Source organism: Microtus pennsylvanicus, chromosome 4, assembly GCF_037038515.1.
Source record: "Microtus pennsylvanicus isolate mMicPen1 chromosome 4, mMicPen1.hap1, whole genome shotgun sequence".
Classification (NCBI taxonomy): domain Eukaryota; kingdom Metazoa; phylum Chordata; class Mammalia; order Rodentia; family Cricetidae; genus Microtus; species Microtus pennsylvanicus.
Genome location: NC_134582.1, coordinates 70,603,357 through 70,618,694, shown reverse-complemented (window position 1 = coordinate 70,618,694; position 15,338 = coordinate 70,603,357). Strand labels below are relative to the sequence as shown.

At 37.4% G+C, this 15,338-nt stretch overlaps 1 protein-coding gene and 1 pseudogene across 3 annotated transcripts in view; both read right to left on the bottom strand.

The window, feature by feature from the left end:
- The window catches only part of Rock1 (Rho associated coiled-coil containing protein kinase 1), a 123,736-nt gene that overhangs the window by 97,136 nt on the left and 11,262 nt on the right, over positions 1 to 15,338 (bottom strand). The gene's annotated exons all lie outside the window — the stretch shown is intronic.
- LOC142848538 (calnexin pseudogene) lies at positions 5,370 to 6,531 on the bottom strand (annotated as a pseudogene).

Genomic DNA, 15,338 nt, shown 5'->3' with positions numbered 1-15,338 from the left:
AATGGATCATTTTATTAAAAAATAATTCTATAGTATCAAACATTTATGCTGGCTTACTCACTTGGCTCTTCTAAAATGCTCTACACAATAGAGATAAATAATACTTAGTAATGTCATCCCAATTACGTATGAAAAGCAGTTAAAGCTGGGCATGGTATACATGGTGGTACACACCTTTAATCCCAGCAACTCAGTGGGCAGAAGAAAGACTTCTATGTGTTTGAAGACGGTCTTGGATACTCATGACTAGATAGAGAGACCCAGTCTCAAACACACACACACAGACAAGGCAGTCAAGCTCATAGTCACATATAAAAGTTTCCAATATCTAGTCAACATAGGTGTTTCTAGTTGATAGGTTCATACAAACAAGCCTACATATAACCACATACTTAGCTGTTAACTGCAACAAATAAATGTTCAATTTTGTCTTAGGACCAATATTGCTTCCTCAAATATACATCTTTTCCTTATACTTGCATAATGCCCACTCCCACCCCACCCCCAGCAAGTTCCCTCTTTGTGGTGAATCTTTTGTCCTATTCCAAGACCCTGATAACTGTTCAGTGTAGGACAGTAAACTCTTTACCAAATAAAACAATGTTAACTTTTCCCATAATCGTCCCCTGTGCTTAGTTTTTTGTCAGATAGACAGTAGCTAGCATTATCTGGAAAAAGGAGCCTCAACTGAGAAAATGGATCCATCAGTCTACCCTGTAGGCAAGTCTGTAGGGCATGTTCTTGATTAATGATTAATGTGGGAAGGCCCAGTACATTGTGGGCAGTGCCACACATGGGCAGGTGGTCCACAGAGGGTGCGCTAAGAAATCTATCTATCTAAACATGAGACTAAAGAGCAAGCCAATAAGCAGAGTTCCACTATGGCCTAGTTCCTGCTTTCATTCCTGTTCTGACTTCCCTCAATGACGAACTATAAACTACAAGCTGAAAAAAATCCTTTCCTTTTTCCAAGTTGCTATTGGTCATAGTGTTTTGTCATAGCAATAAAAGAAAACTAAGGTACTCCCTATTTTATTTTACTGAAACTTGGTGATATGTTACTATTATTTAATATTGCATGGTATGCATGATGGTGTTATTAATCATCACCCCATAACTCTTCACCATTATTCTTCTTCACAACACCAGCTTCATGATTCATAGCTTACTTAAACTTACTTTACAGACACCACAAGTCCATGCTTTAGTACGTGGTTTGTGAATGTGTGTGTGTGTGTGTGTGTCTGTGTGTGTATGTGTGTGTGTGTGTGTGTGTGTATCTGGGTGTTTAAAAGTCTATTTGTCTTCCTCAGGATAAACTGGAATACTAACCATGCTGGTATTCATCATGTCATCTTACTAGGAAGCCGGGATCATCCTAAATTTGATTTTTCAGGATCTATAATGAATACCTTCAGTAATAACAGTCATGATTCACACATAGCCAATGTGAGAGAAGCAAATGATGTCAACAAACCATAGCAAGGAAAATCATCACTCAATGTAACAGAAAATTCATCCACAGAATGGTCAAAGGCTAGTGATAGCAGATGACCTAAGCCTACACTCCAGAAGACAAGTTTTACGAGCAGCAAAATTAACCCTTATAGATTATCAAATAGTCTACAAACCTCTACATTAAAATCTTTGCTTGTTCCCACATCTAAGTTACAGCAGTAGCGGCCTAATGTCCTTGGAGACTGAGTAGTTGAGTACCGCAGTACATTGTTCCAATTCTTTTTGCCAATACCACAACTTCCTTAAATGACAATGGCTGTATCCACACCAAAAGCTTTATTTCCTTGAAACTTTTCTATTTGCAAAATAACTTTACTAAAGCTCTAGTAAAGGACATCTAGTAAAGGAGAACCTCAAGGAACACAAATCTCCCCACATGGCTGCTCTGCACTGAGTCAACACACTGGAGATGACACACATTCTAGGTACAAGGGTTTTTCAAGGTCATTACACAGACATGACAGCTATTTGTTTCTCTAAAATGTTCAGGCCTGGTCATTGCCTTTCTTCCACTCGATTCTCTCCTATTTCCACAGCCAGCTCAGTTCTCAGTAGGCAACTATCTTAACCCCATAATATACTGCGGGTTCAGACAGATATCACTTTTTCTCCTCATCTCATCCAATTATTTCAATGCTTTAAAATTTTATTTCTTACTCACTAATGTGTGCACAGCATGGTGTATCTGTGGGGGTCAGAGGACAATGTATGGGAGTCAGATCTCACCACCATGAACTCTAGGGATCAAACTCAGGTCATCAGGCTTTGCTGTTACCACTGACCCATCTCACCAGTCCCTCGTGTGGTCACGTTTGTGATAACTGTTTCTTAGATAAAGTATCACAGGACTTATTTCCACAACCCTGTCAATAAATATTTGCTAAGGTCTTTTCCCTATGACTTCTTTTTTTTAATATTTTATATTTATTTATTTATTATGTATACAATATTCGGTCTGTGTGTATGGCCAGAAGAGGGCACCAGACCTCATTACAGATGGTTGTGAGCCACCATGTGGTTGCTGGGAATTGAACTCAGGACCTTTGGAAGAGCAGGCAATGCTCTTAACCACTGAGCCATCTCTCCAGCCCTCCCTATGACTTATCTCCCCCTGCCACTCAAACTTTTAGATGCCTATTTTATTCAAAAGTTCTTCATTTATTGCATTCTGTGTGCCAAGTATTCTTTCCTACTCCCCACAGGACTTACTTATCATTGAGGCACATTAAATAGTTACATTCTTCCTGCTGGACTACATACTAAATATCAGCAAGACTGCCACTTACTAGCTATATATATGCTGTTAGGTAGCTCAACCTTTTCTGAGGTGTAATTGTATTCATAATGTGGCAATAATATGTTTCACTTAATCCATAAAACCATTGTAAAGATTAAATAAGTGTGACATATCTTATAAAAATGAGCATTACTAGTTTGTGAACTTTCATTTGAAGTTCAGAAACATTGCAAGGGTCGGGAACGACAGGAACAAAACAAAATAATATAACTTACAAAGGGCCAGGCACTGCTCCAAGAACACTCGACACATCTATAAACAATACAATCAAATACCTGTTTACATGGGCTTTCCTGAACAGCATCAGTATCACAAAATATAGTAGCTCAGAAACCAAGTTCTTAAATAGTCTAAGTACACTTTCATTAAAGAAAAAACATAATCTAATCTCTTGATTTTGTGAAAGTATTTGTTCTTACATATAGTAAACTATTCTTGTATAACCTTTTCACATTAAACAATTCCAGACACAAAATCAATGAGTCAATGAATACACAAATGTAATAAAGAAAGCAAGTCCTTTTCTTATGGTAAACAAAATAACAAGAATTAAAGAAATGTAATAATGAAAGGATCATTTTATTCAGATTTGATATAAAATGATTCCCTATCTCCCCCCCCCTCAAAAAAATGTGCTTGCCACCAAGACTTTGATATTTGAGTTGGATCCCTGGAATTCACATGGTAGGAGACAACTGATTCCTGTCAAACTGTCCTGACTCCCCACAACACACACCCACATACATTTAACCATATGCATGAGCATACACATACAAAATAAGTCAGATCTATCTCCTTTTCCTGGATTCTGTATCAACTTTGATTCTCAAACAAAACAAAACAAAAAATAGATCTAACAAGCAAAAATAAAACAAGTCTGTCATTTCTGCCAATAGAAAAAGTTAATCCTCTCCAACATAGTATAGTGATTAACTGCTTTTCTCTTTTAAAAAGAGCATCTTAAATGGGAGGCAAGACTTTTTTCTATTTATTCCTACTTTGATTTACTTTGATTTCCTACCAGCAGTTTTCCAAGAGATGCAGGAGGCATAATATCTAGCAATCCGTACATCCAATCACCTAAGAACACAAATTCCACTACACCACCTCTGTCAATGCTAGTTCTCACTTGTTAAACGTATTTAGTTCTGAGGCAGTTGATCAATGAACAAGCACTTGGAAATCCTTCACCCATGTCATCCAAAAGAACACAAAGCACACAAAGCAGCATTAAAGATCCCAGTTGGTAGTTTTCAATTCAGTCCTTAGAACTAATTAGAAATACCTTTTCTAATGTCGGAAATTTTAATAATTAAGCTTTTAAAAATTAATTTCCAAAAATATAAAAAAAACCAGATAATCACTACTTGAGTTCCCTTAATGATGGTCTTTGGAAGGTATGTGGGATTGTCTAGCATGAAAATTCTTTTTCTTGGTTACATGAACTCCAATTTCCACCCTTCCCTCATCCAACTGTAAAATGGCATGGTGTAAGCTGGTTCACTCTTAAGAGCTGAAAATGAGCAGGCCTAAGCTCATTAGCTAGTATTCTGACCACTGTTTTACATACTGGCACATGATCTGAGCTGGTCTGATCAGTCAGGAATTCTAACTGAAAGTTAAAAGAGAAGAATTTTAGCAATTTGGAAGCAATTACGATCAATCATCTTGCAATCCCAAGAAGCTGTCTACCCATGAAAGAAGACAAAAACCAAAAAAGCAGATTTGAAAAACTAGTAGCCAGTCACATCATCTGAGTTCTGAATCAAAGGCTTTAACTGAAAATGAAATCTACCTATGACTTATTCAAGTCATATTTTTTATTGTTTATACAATAAAAAAGTTGAATTTTCAAACCTTTGCAATCAAAACACTCCCAATGGTAGGTAAAAAGTGTTTATGCTAGGACCTTAGCCTTTTAGCTCGCTAGATTTCAACAGTCAGAGTCAAGATGAAGAGAGAGGAAGTAGATGAGTTGAATGATGCCATTATAAAACAAGTCCATTGTTTTCACTAAGATAATAATCTAAAAGTCCAGGAGATTCATGAGGTTAATTACTTCTATTTAAGGCCGTAGGTAGTATGGGAGATGCATCTGAGTAGGGTACTGTCAGAAGGCCCTTTAGTAACCTGAAACAGCAACATAAACTGCCACAGGTAAAAACCTTTTGCAAGTTGGGCCAGGTAAATTTGACATGTTGGTAAAAGAGGCCAAAGGCCAACTATTTACCAGGTTACTCCACTGTTTTTGTGAGGTTTCAAACAGAGCTATGAAAATGTCAAAGTTTATCTCATATCATTCTCAACACAACCTATGATGTAAACAGAGGCTGTGCTTTCATTTCCTGGTTGCCCAGATCCAAATAATCACACAGAAACTATAATAAATTACAACACTGTTTGGCCAATGGCTAAGGCGTATTCCTAGCTAGCTCTTACATCTTAAATTAACCCAGTTCTATTAATCTAATCTATTACCACAAGGCTGTGGCTTTCTGGTAGTGTTCTGGCATCTTTCTCCTTTGGCAACTACATGGTGTCTCCTTGACTCCACCTACTCTCTCCTTGATTTCCAGACTCCCTGGTAGTTAGGATTGCCAATCATGGGAGGCATCCATTTGCCCTTATAAGTGGGGTTGCCAGACACCACACCCAAGGGCTGACTCACATTTAGGGTTGGCAATCTGAGGAGCCTCCCATTCTCTATCCATATCCTCATCCCAATCCTCTGGCTTGTCTGCATAGGGGTTCTGGGATATACTCATGTTCATCATCTAACCAGCCTTCAGGCTTTGTGGCCTCTTCATCTGGAATCTTAGCAGGGGAATCTTCATCCTAGTCATCTGGCTTGACAGCATCTGGATCTGGTATTATGGATCTTTCATCCCAATCTCAGGCTTCCAATCTTCTGGGACCTCAATTTCATGTGAAGCGTTTATAGCAGAAGTCATTTCACTTAGCAGATTTCCACTGTTCACAATAGACTGGTCAACTAATATTTCAAAACTATTGTCTGGGTTCAAGATTAATGTGTAAAGATATATTTTCTTGTCAGTGAAATAGTTCTTAAGCTCTACATCAGTCCTCTTAGTGTGATTTTCTTCATAAACACCTGTTTTGGGGGTTTTGTAAAAAAGATGAAGTGCACTTTGTAGTCCTCTCCACATTTATCTAGACCAATCATAATAGCTTAGGGAGTCTTGTCATGGGATTGATCCAAGTTGCATTCTCAGGTCTTAGAAAGCAGCTTCATATAGGCTCCACCACACTCTATTCTATTCTGAAAATTAACCTCGTAGTGAACATGCTTGTTCAGTTTTGCAGATATGGCATGATGACCCAAGACATCAGTATAAGTCCTTTATCACCTGGAAGCTTTGTGTCCTTCATTTCATCTACCTCCCACGTTTCATCATCTTTGGCAATTTCATTATCAGTGTCATCTTTTTTGGCTTAGAGAAAATGCAATCTGACAGAGATCAACTTGCAAAGGAGTCAGCAAAATAAACCTCCCCTGTTAGAACTGGAGCTTTGTAAGTGACCTTTGGAGATGGAGGAGTGGTGGTATTTGATTTCAATTTCAAATCTTCTACTTCATCAGTAACATCATCAGTATCATCTTCAATATCAACCATGCCATCATCCTGTCCATCATGGGCCGGAACAGCTGCAGTTCCAAGGACCAGTAGCAAACACAGTAACCACTTCCCTTCCATAATTGTAGAAAGAAGAGGCGGGCTGTGTTCCTGCTGCCCTGCTCGCGGCCACTTGGCTAGCTTATGCCCCAAAATAATAACACAGAAACTGTATTCTTTTAAACACTGCCTGGTCCATTAGCTCTAGCCTCTTACTGGCTAATTCTCATATCTTGCTTTAACCCATATCTAGTAATCTGTGTAGCACCACAGGGTTTGGAAGATTCTAGCCTACGTCCATCTTGGGCTGGAGCTTCATTGCGTCTGACCCAGAGAAGAGAGGCACGGTGATTGCCTCACTTCCTCCCAGCATTCTGCTCTGTCTACTCCACCCACCTAAGGGCTGGCCTATCAAATGGGCCAAGGCAGTTTTTTTATTAACCAATGAAAGTAACTCCTCCATCACATGATCTACCTCAAGCCTCCCCAGGACCACTAGCAGCTCTCGTACCTCCTCCCACCCACATACCTGGCCCTGTGCTAAAGTCAGTCAGTAGAGCATGACTCTTAATTGTAGGGTCATGGATTCAAACCCCACAATGGATGTCAAATGTAGCACAATTAATAAAAACCCAGAGACAGATATTGGAGTTCAACTTGAAGATCAGAAAAGCAAAGCAGCCAAGTCCCTAGAGAGCTCTTACCTCTATGAAATCTTCAGGCTGGAAAAAAAAAAAAGAGCGAGTCCTGCCTTATATTCCTCTATAGAGCTGGGATTAAAGGCATGAACCACCACTGCCCAGCCTCTATTGCTAACTGGTGTGGTTGTACCTTTATAAAATCTTCAGACTGAAAAAAGAAAATGAGTTCCTGTCTCATCCTGCTTTATATTTTTTCTAGTGCTGGGATTAAAGGTGTGTGACTTCCTAGTACTGGGATTAAAGGTATGAGACACCACTACCTGGCCTCTAGTGGCTTAGTTTTACCTTCTGGTCTTCAGCTAAGCTTTGTTTATTAAAATACAAATAAAATATTACTATACTATGAAATATTCTTCTTAACTCCATTTTATAGACTGGAAAAAACTGCAGTTTAGGAGAGTTTAAATTACTTAGCCAACATCTAAGAATCGGTATCATCTACCTTGTTCCACTGCTGTCATTTTCCTAAAACCTGTTTGGCCATTCCTATAATTCTCATGGGATCCTCATCTAGTTAAGTGGGCACCCAACTAAGTATAATCAATTGATTTTTTTTTCTTTCTGAGATCTAGACTTGATAGTCAATGGTTTGAAGTTAGTGACCAAAGTTAAAGCTGTTTAGATGTGATGCTCTGGTCTTTGGGCAGCAGTATTTTCCTACATGATTAAATCCTGTCTGAAGAGAAAGAATGAAGTCAATATAAAGTGAGAGAAGAGACAGAGCTACTGAATCTTCACGTTTAATCAGATTAGTTTTCTTTGAATCTATAATTCATTTTGTATGCAAAAATTTAAGTTGGGTTTCACCATCTACAAATTAATTCAGAGGAAAATGAAAGAGTGAGGCATGTACAGGATAGTTATTTACAATGCACAAATATTAATAGAATTAATATTCAGGATTCAGCTAAGATTTGAAATTCTCATTAAAGGTAAAACTAGCACACAAAACAGACACATACATGACAGCTATATAAATGAGTTCTGAACTACACAAAAGGTATGATATAGTGAGAGCTTAAAACAAAAGTCTAATACAGTTATGATGGATGCTGAAAATATAAAAATGAAAGAACTGATGAAAGAACTCAAGGCAAGAAAATAATAGGCCTTGGAAATATGTGAGTAGAATGGTAAAAACAAGATGAAATACTACAGAAAACCTGAAGAGCAGTGTATTCTGGGGAATGGTGGAAATGAAGACGAAGCAAAGAGGGAGGATTGAGATAAAGAAAAAAATATTGTATTGATCATGACTGGCAAACTGCTAGATTAGCCTGTTAGTCCAACAAGGTTGAGTTAAAATTTGGACTTGGATAGAGGAAACAGTAACAGAAAGCAAAGATTGTATCAAGGAACATTTTAAATTACCAGTCAGTGTGATGGCACAACCCCTTAATTCCAGCATTTGGGAAGCAGAAAAAGGTTGATAAAGAGTTCCAAGTCAGCCTAGTCTCTATCTATAGAGACCAGATAAAAGTAACTATTGACACATGTTCATTCCATCTGCATAATTAAAACCTATGAAATATTACCATGATCCTCAAGTTTATGAACTATGCATATTTTCAGGCTCAAATAATTAGATATTTATCCAAGATCACACAACTAAATAAAAAGCTGAACTGTGCAAAGGGGAGGTAGATTAATAATTCATTTGATCAGTCCAAGTTCTTTTCCACAAGGACAAAATAATGAAGATAAATAACAACATGAATAATGACAATAATTGCTAATATTGACTCATTACCAGGAACTTCTAGGCCTTATCCTTTCTAACATTTCTAGCAGTACTAAGAAAAAAACTATACTTACTCTTACTTGAAGATGATACACTTGAATCTTAAAACTCCTAAGAAGTTTGTCCAAAATCACAAAGTTAATAAGCGGCTAACCTTGGATTCAGAACCAATCCTATTCCAGACTCATTCTCTTACACACTATATACTATGAGTCTAGTTTTTTGTTTGTTTTTGTCAGTTGATACAAGCTAGAGTCATCTGAAAAAAAAAATGGAACCTCAACTGAGAAATATATCTATAAGATTTGGCTGTAGGCAAGTCTGTAGGATATTTTCTTGACTAATGATTGATGGGGGAGGGGGCAAATCCCACGGTGGTACCACTCCTGGACAGATAAGTACTGGGTTGTATACAAAAAAGCAGGATATACAAGCCATGAGGATCAAACCAGTAAGCAGTATTTCTTTATGAGACTGCTTTAGTTCCTGCCTTTAGGTTCTTGCTCTACTTGAGATCCTGCCTTGGCTTCCCTTGGTGATGAACTGTGACCAGGGTGTGTAAGCCAAACCTTTCCCTCCTCAAGCTGCTTTTGGTCATGGTATTTATCACAGGAATAGAAAACAACTGAAGCAGGTGAGTGATAAAACTGGGGAAACGTTTTATTTTTTCTATCACAGAAGTCTAGACACTAACCAGGCTTGACCCTCACGGGCTGTGTTCAGGGTGGTGAAATAGTAGTCATAGTTACTCTTCTCACAGCTTGATAAAATAACTGAAAGAAGCAACTTTCTGAAGGAAAGCTTTATATTGACTCAGTTCCTCATAGCCAGCGGCTTGTTTCTCATAGCTCGTTCATCCCACTTTTTAATACAAGCCACGATCATCTGTCCAGAAGTGGCACCATCACAATGGGCTGTGCCCTCCCCATCAATCATTAATCAAGAAAATGCCCCACAGACTTGCCTACAGGCAAATATTAAGGATACATTTCTCAGGAGAACAGAACAGTAGCAATGGCTTAATCTGGTTAAGCCAGCAGCAATCAGGACACAGAGAACTGACCAAAAGCAGAGCTGAGCCTGTTCTATTGCCCTAGATTTTCCAACTAAGCCCCATGCTCAAATGTTGTAAGACTTTAAAAACTTTAAAAAAAAATGCCACCAGATGAGGACCAAAGACTTAAAAACATGGGCTTTGCATTTTCGCATTTAAATCTTTATTTTATTTTATTTTACTTTTCAAGACAGGACTTCTCTGTGTAATAGCCCTGGCTGTTCTGAAACTCACACTGTAGGCTAGTCTGTATCTTTAACTCTCAAAATATTCGCCTGCCTCTGCCTCCCAAATGCTGAGACTAAAGGCATGCACCACCACTGCTCAGTTTCACATTTAAATCTCAACAGTTGACAATTTAAATAAACTTATGTCTATCGAAGTTAAATGGAAATGATTAGAATTAGTGAACTTTTTATTATAGTCTTAAAAAATTCCAAGGCTCAAAGATAGACGATATTGCAGTTTTTCAATTTACAATTTAAAGGAAAAACTAAAATTCAAGGCTTTGGATTCTTAATCAATTTTTGACTATATAATACCTACAGTATTGGAAATAACAGTATGAATTCCCTAGGCCAGCAAGTATTTGTCAAGACAGTTCTGCTTAGGTCATTCTCCTGATAACAGTGTAAAGTAGGTATCATCACTCCATCTCAGAAATGAGACAACAAGGTATTATAATACTTAGTAAAATTTCAAATACCAATGGTTAGAACAGCCCTAACAGCTAGGAGTGATAGCCCAGGCCTGTAATCACAACTCTTGGGAGGCAGAAGCAGGAGGATCAGAAGTTCAAATAGCAAGTTCAGGGCCAGACTGGCCTACTGAGGCTCTTATTAAAAAATAAAAATTTTAAAGTTCCTATTAAATAATACAAAAAGCACAGCCACACAGCCTTAATAATCAGCACAATCCGGTTCTATATTACTACAGTTTAGAAATAATCCTTACTATATTGTTGCAATTTTGAAATAATCCCAAATATGTGTGGAATGCAACCTATGGAGAAAGTGTTATTGTGAACCATGATGGACATTTTATAAAAGGCTTGTGGTATAAGTAAAATATACGTATGTCTAATATATTATATGTATATGTTTAACTTTACTTGTAAAAGAAAATTATAGTAAGATACTACTTCTCACCTACTAAATTTGTAAGGTTAAATATGCTACTGTCAGGACAAACAGCTATTTGGGTAAAACTGAAATTTTATATATCTCAAAATGATTAAAAAGAGATCAGAGATCTAAATGTAAAAATCAAAACAGAAGTACTAAATAAAAAGATGGAAGAATATGGAAGAAATGTATAACTCAGATTGGGGGATTATGACTCAAAATTCTGAAACAAGAGACAGGTGATTCAAACATTATTCTTTTAAATTATCAAGTAAAATAAACAAAATCGGGCACATAATAAATTGCAAATATTATTGGTCTTTTACTACAGAAAAGGAATAAGATTTTAATATATATGAAGAGCCCTTAATAAGCAGAAAGTTGTAAAGCTAGACAAAAATAGTAAAAAATTTTAGAGTTCATAAAAATATGGACCATATAATATGGAAAGATGGATCTAGAGAAATGGCTCAGCAGTTAAGAGGATTTGCTGAGGACCCTGGTTCAGTTCTCAGCACCCACATGGTCATTCCCAGTTATCTCTAACCCCAATTTTAGAGACTCCAACCTCTTCTAATTTGAGGATACCAGACATGCAAGCAATACACATGTATACATGCAAGCAAAACACATACATATAAGTAAAATATACGTATGTCTAATATATTATATGTATATGTTTAACTTTACTTGTAAAAGAAAATTATAGTAAGATACTACTTCTCACCTACTAAATTTGTAAGGTTAAATATGCTACTGTCAGGACAATAGATACTTTCACTTCTTACTATGGGAATAGCATCATTCCTAGAAAACAGACTCCTGCAATCTCACTTCTAAACTTTTAAAGACACTCTGGATTATGAGATTAAACCATTCCTCATGCCCTTAACATGCAGAAGAAATCTTCTGAGGGTGAAGATGGAAAGGAAGTAGCATTATTCCAGCAGCATCCATTCTTGTTTAAGCCTTCCACTGTTAACAAGTTTGAGGTTACGTTATGGGTAACCAATACTAAATTTATAGCACAAGCAGAAAAGAAAAGGTAATGTATTTTATGCATATAAATGAAAGAATGGTTTGTTATTGTTCCACAGGGAATTTGAAGTTGGAAGTCAAACACTCTGTATTCCAAATAAGAGTTTTAATATTCTGTAATTCTCTAACTGTTGGGCAATTTGGAAGCTGTTAGAGTTAGTCTATCCTGAAATGTAATATTTAATATAGCAATGAATAAATGATCCAAATTGTCAATGGACAAGTGATCAACTAATAGCTCTGTCAGTAACGGGTTTCTCTTCAGTAAACTTCTATAAGCCCAAGTATATATGTATGTAAACACAAGTATGTATACATATATATATATATGTATGACAATGGCAAAACTTATATACAATATTACTAATAGCAAAAACTTAATACACTATCCACTGATATGAGACTGAAGAAACAATATTAACATGTCTTAGCTAGGGTTTCTCTTGCTGTGAAGAGATGTCATGACCATGGCAACTCTTATAATGGAAAATGCTTAACTGGGGGGCTCACTTACAGTTTCAGAGGTTCAGTTCATTATCATCATGACAGGGAGCATGGCAGCATGCAGGCAGGTGTGGTGCTGGAGTAGTAGTTAAGAAGCCCTATATCGTGCAGGCCACAGGAACTCAACTGAGCAGTTATCTTGAGTACAGGAAATCTCAAAGCCCGCCCCCACAGTGAAACACTTCCTCCAACAAGGCCATACCCACTTCAACAAAGTCACACCTCCTTTTAGTGCCACTCCCTATGAGATTACTGGAGCAATTTACACTCAAACTACCATAACATCCATAAAATATGATACTATACGGCTACAAAAAAGAATGAAAAATGCATTCCAGTTTGATATAAGCTATTTTTCTTTGCCAAAAAGGGTAAAAATATGAATATAAACTTATACATACATGTAGTACATGTGTATTTGTCTGAATTTACAAAAAGAATTATAGAGTACTATTTTAAAGCATGAAATAGGGGGCTAGGGAGATAGTTCAGAAGTTAAGACCACTGGTTGCTCTTCCAAAGGACCTAGGTTCGATTCTTAGTACATACAAGGTGGCTCATAACCATCTATAATTCTAGCTCCACGGAATCCAACAACCTCTGGCCTCCATGAGTACCATGCATACACACACTGCAGTCATACATGCAAGCAAAACAAACATATAAAATAAAAATAAGTCTAAAATAAAGTTGCACCAGGTGGTGGTGGCACACGCCTTTAATCCCAGCACTCAGGAGGCAGAGGCAGGAGGATCTCTGAGTTTGAGGCCAGCATGGTCTACAAGAGCTAGTTCCAGGACAGCTAGGGCTGCTACCCAGAGAAGTCCTATCTCAAAAATAAAATAAAATAAAAATAAATAAAACTGATAAAATTAAAGCAAAATTAAGAAAGGAAATCCAGGCGGTGATGACACACGCCTTTAATCCCAGCACTCAGGAGGCAGAGACAGGCAGATCTCTTTGCCAGGCTGGTCTACAGAGCTAGTTTCAGAACAGCTAGGGCTACACATAGAGAAATGTCTTTTTTTTTTTTAAAAAAAAAAGGGGGGGGGGCAAAAACCACAGGGAAAAAAAGGATAAAAATGTTATATACTAATGAGAATTTCTCAACTGTAACTTGAACTGAGGGAAAGAGAGGGAAAGCAGGGAAGAAAAGATCAAATTTCTAAATACTGAAAATAACTTGTATTGAAATAGTCTAAATAATAGTAAGCTGGTTAAAATTCAATAATTAAAACAAAAATTAAAGCTCTACTGACCAAATAAGGACAAGAAACAACTGCAGGCCAGTAGCAATGAGAATTCAAAACATCATCAAAAGGAAATTTTCTTGGAATAATAACTAATTTTCAAGCATGGGACAAAGAAACGTGCAAGATGAGCCTCAGCATCTTATGACAAAAATAAATGCTCTGTCAAAAATAATTAGGATCACATACAAACATAAGAACATGAAGAGCCTCCCATCAGTCAAAAATAGATCAAACTGCCCAGTCAGATGGACACCTCATCAGGGAAAGATGCTCACCAAAAAACCTGGCAACCTGAGTTTTATCCCTGTAATTCACATTGGAGAGGGAAAAATGCACTCCTAGTAGTTTTTCGGGCAATGAAAAACCACAGAAACTGACTGTAGGGCTTAGAAGGCAGTTAGGAAAAATCGCGTGGGCTCCTTTACTGCCAACTGCTGTAACAAAATGATTGTTTCTACTTAGAACATATGGGTCCTTTTCCATGGAGCTTCCGACCCCCATTTCTCTCTTCCTTCATCCCTTCAGTCCCTAAGACAGTGGCAGGTAGTCAAGAGTACTACTCCACTGTCACCTCACTAAGAAGTCTCCTTGAACATTATCTAGACCTTTCTAAGTCTGTTTCTGCCAAGCCTATCATGGTAAGGCTCAAAAAATAACTTCTTCAGCACAGTAGCAATTAAAAGTTGGAGAATTCACCCTTCGTATCATGAACTGTATTTCAAAGTAAACAGCCATAGGTAATGACAAGTCCTTCTCTCAACAGAATTAGCTAATAAACGTGAAGGAATACTAAAAATATACATAATATGCTTCTTGCTGTGATGCAAAAGAAAACAGTCACATCTATGGAAATATTTACTAAAAAGTCCAACACAGTTAAACCACCACTACTCAATCATTTAAAAGACCTAAAAGACCAAACAAAACAAAATCAGTAGTAACATGTAATGTGGGACTGTTCAATTTGCAAAGACCCAGATTTTAATAAAGTAATTGGATTAAAAAAAAGACAAGTTGGGGGCGTGGTTGTGCACGCCTTTAATCCCAGTACTTGAGAGGCAAAGGTAGGCGAATCTCTGTAAATTCATGGCCAGCATGATCTACAGAGGGAGTTCCAGGAAACCCTGTGTGTGTGTGGGGGGGAGCTAGTTAAGATACTCAGAGAAATATAAATATAAACTGGAAATTAATGATAACAAAGAGTGTCTGTGTTAGATATGATAACAGTCACTGTGGTTATAAGAGAATATCCTTTTTTTTTATTTTCACTGGGGAGGCAGAGGCAGGCAGCTCTCTGAGTTCGAGGCCAGCCTGGTCTACAAAGTGGGACAGTTAAGACTACAGAGAAACCCTGTCTGTCTTAAAATACCAACACACACACACACACACACACACACACACGGGGGGGGGGGGAATAATACATAGAATTTAACATATTATAGGAAGAAAAGGGTGAATGATAGACCGTGAAAC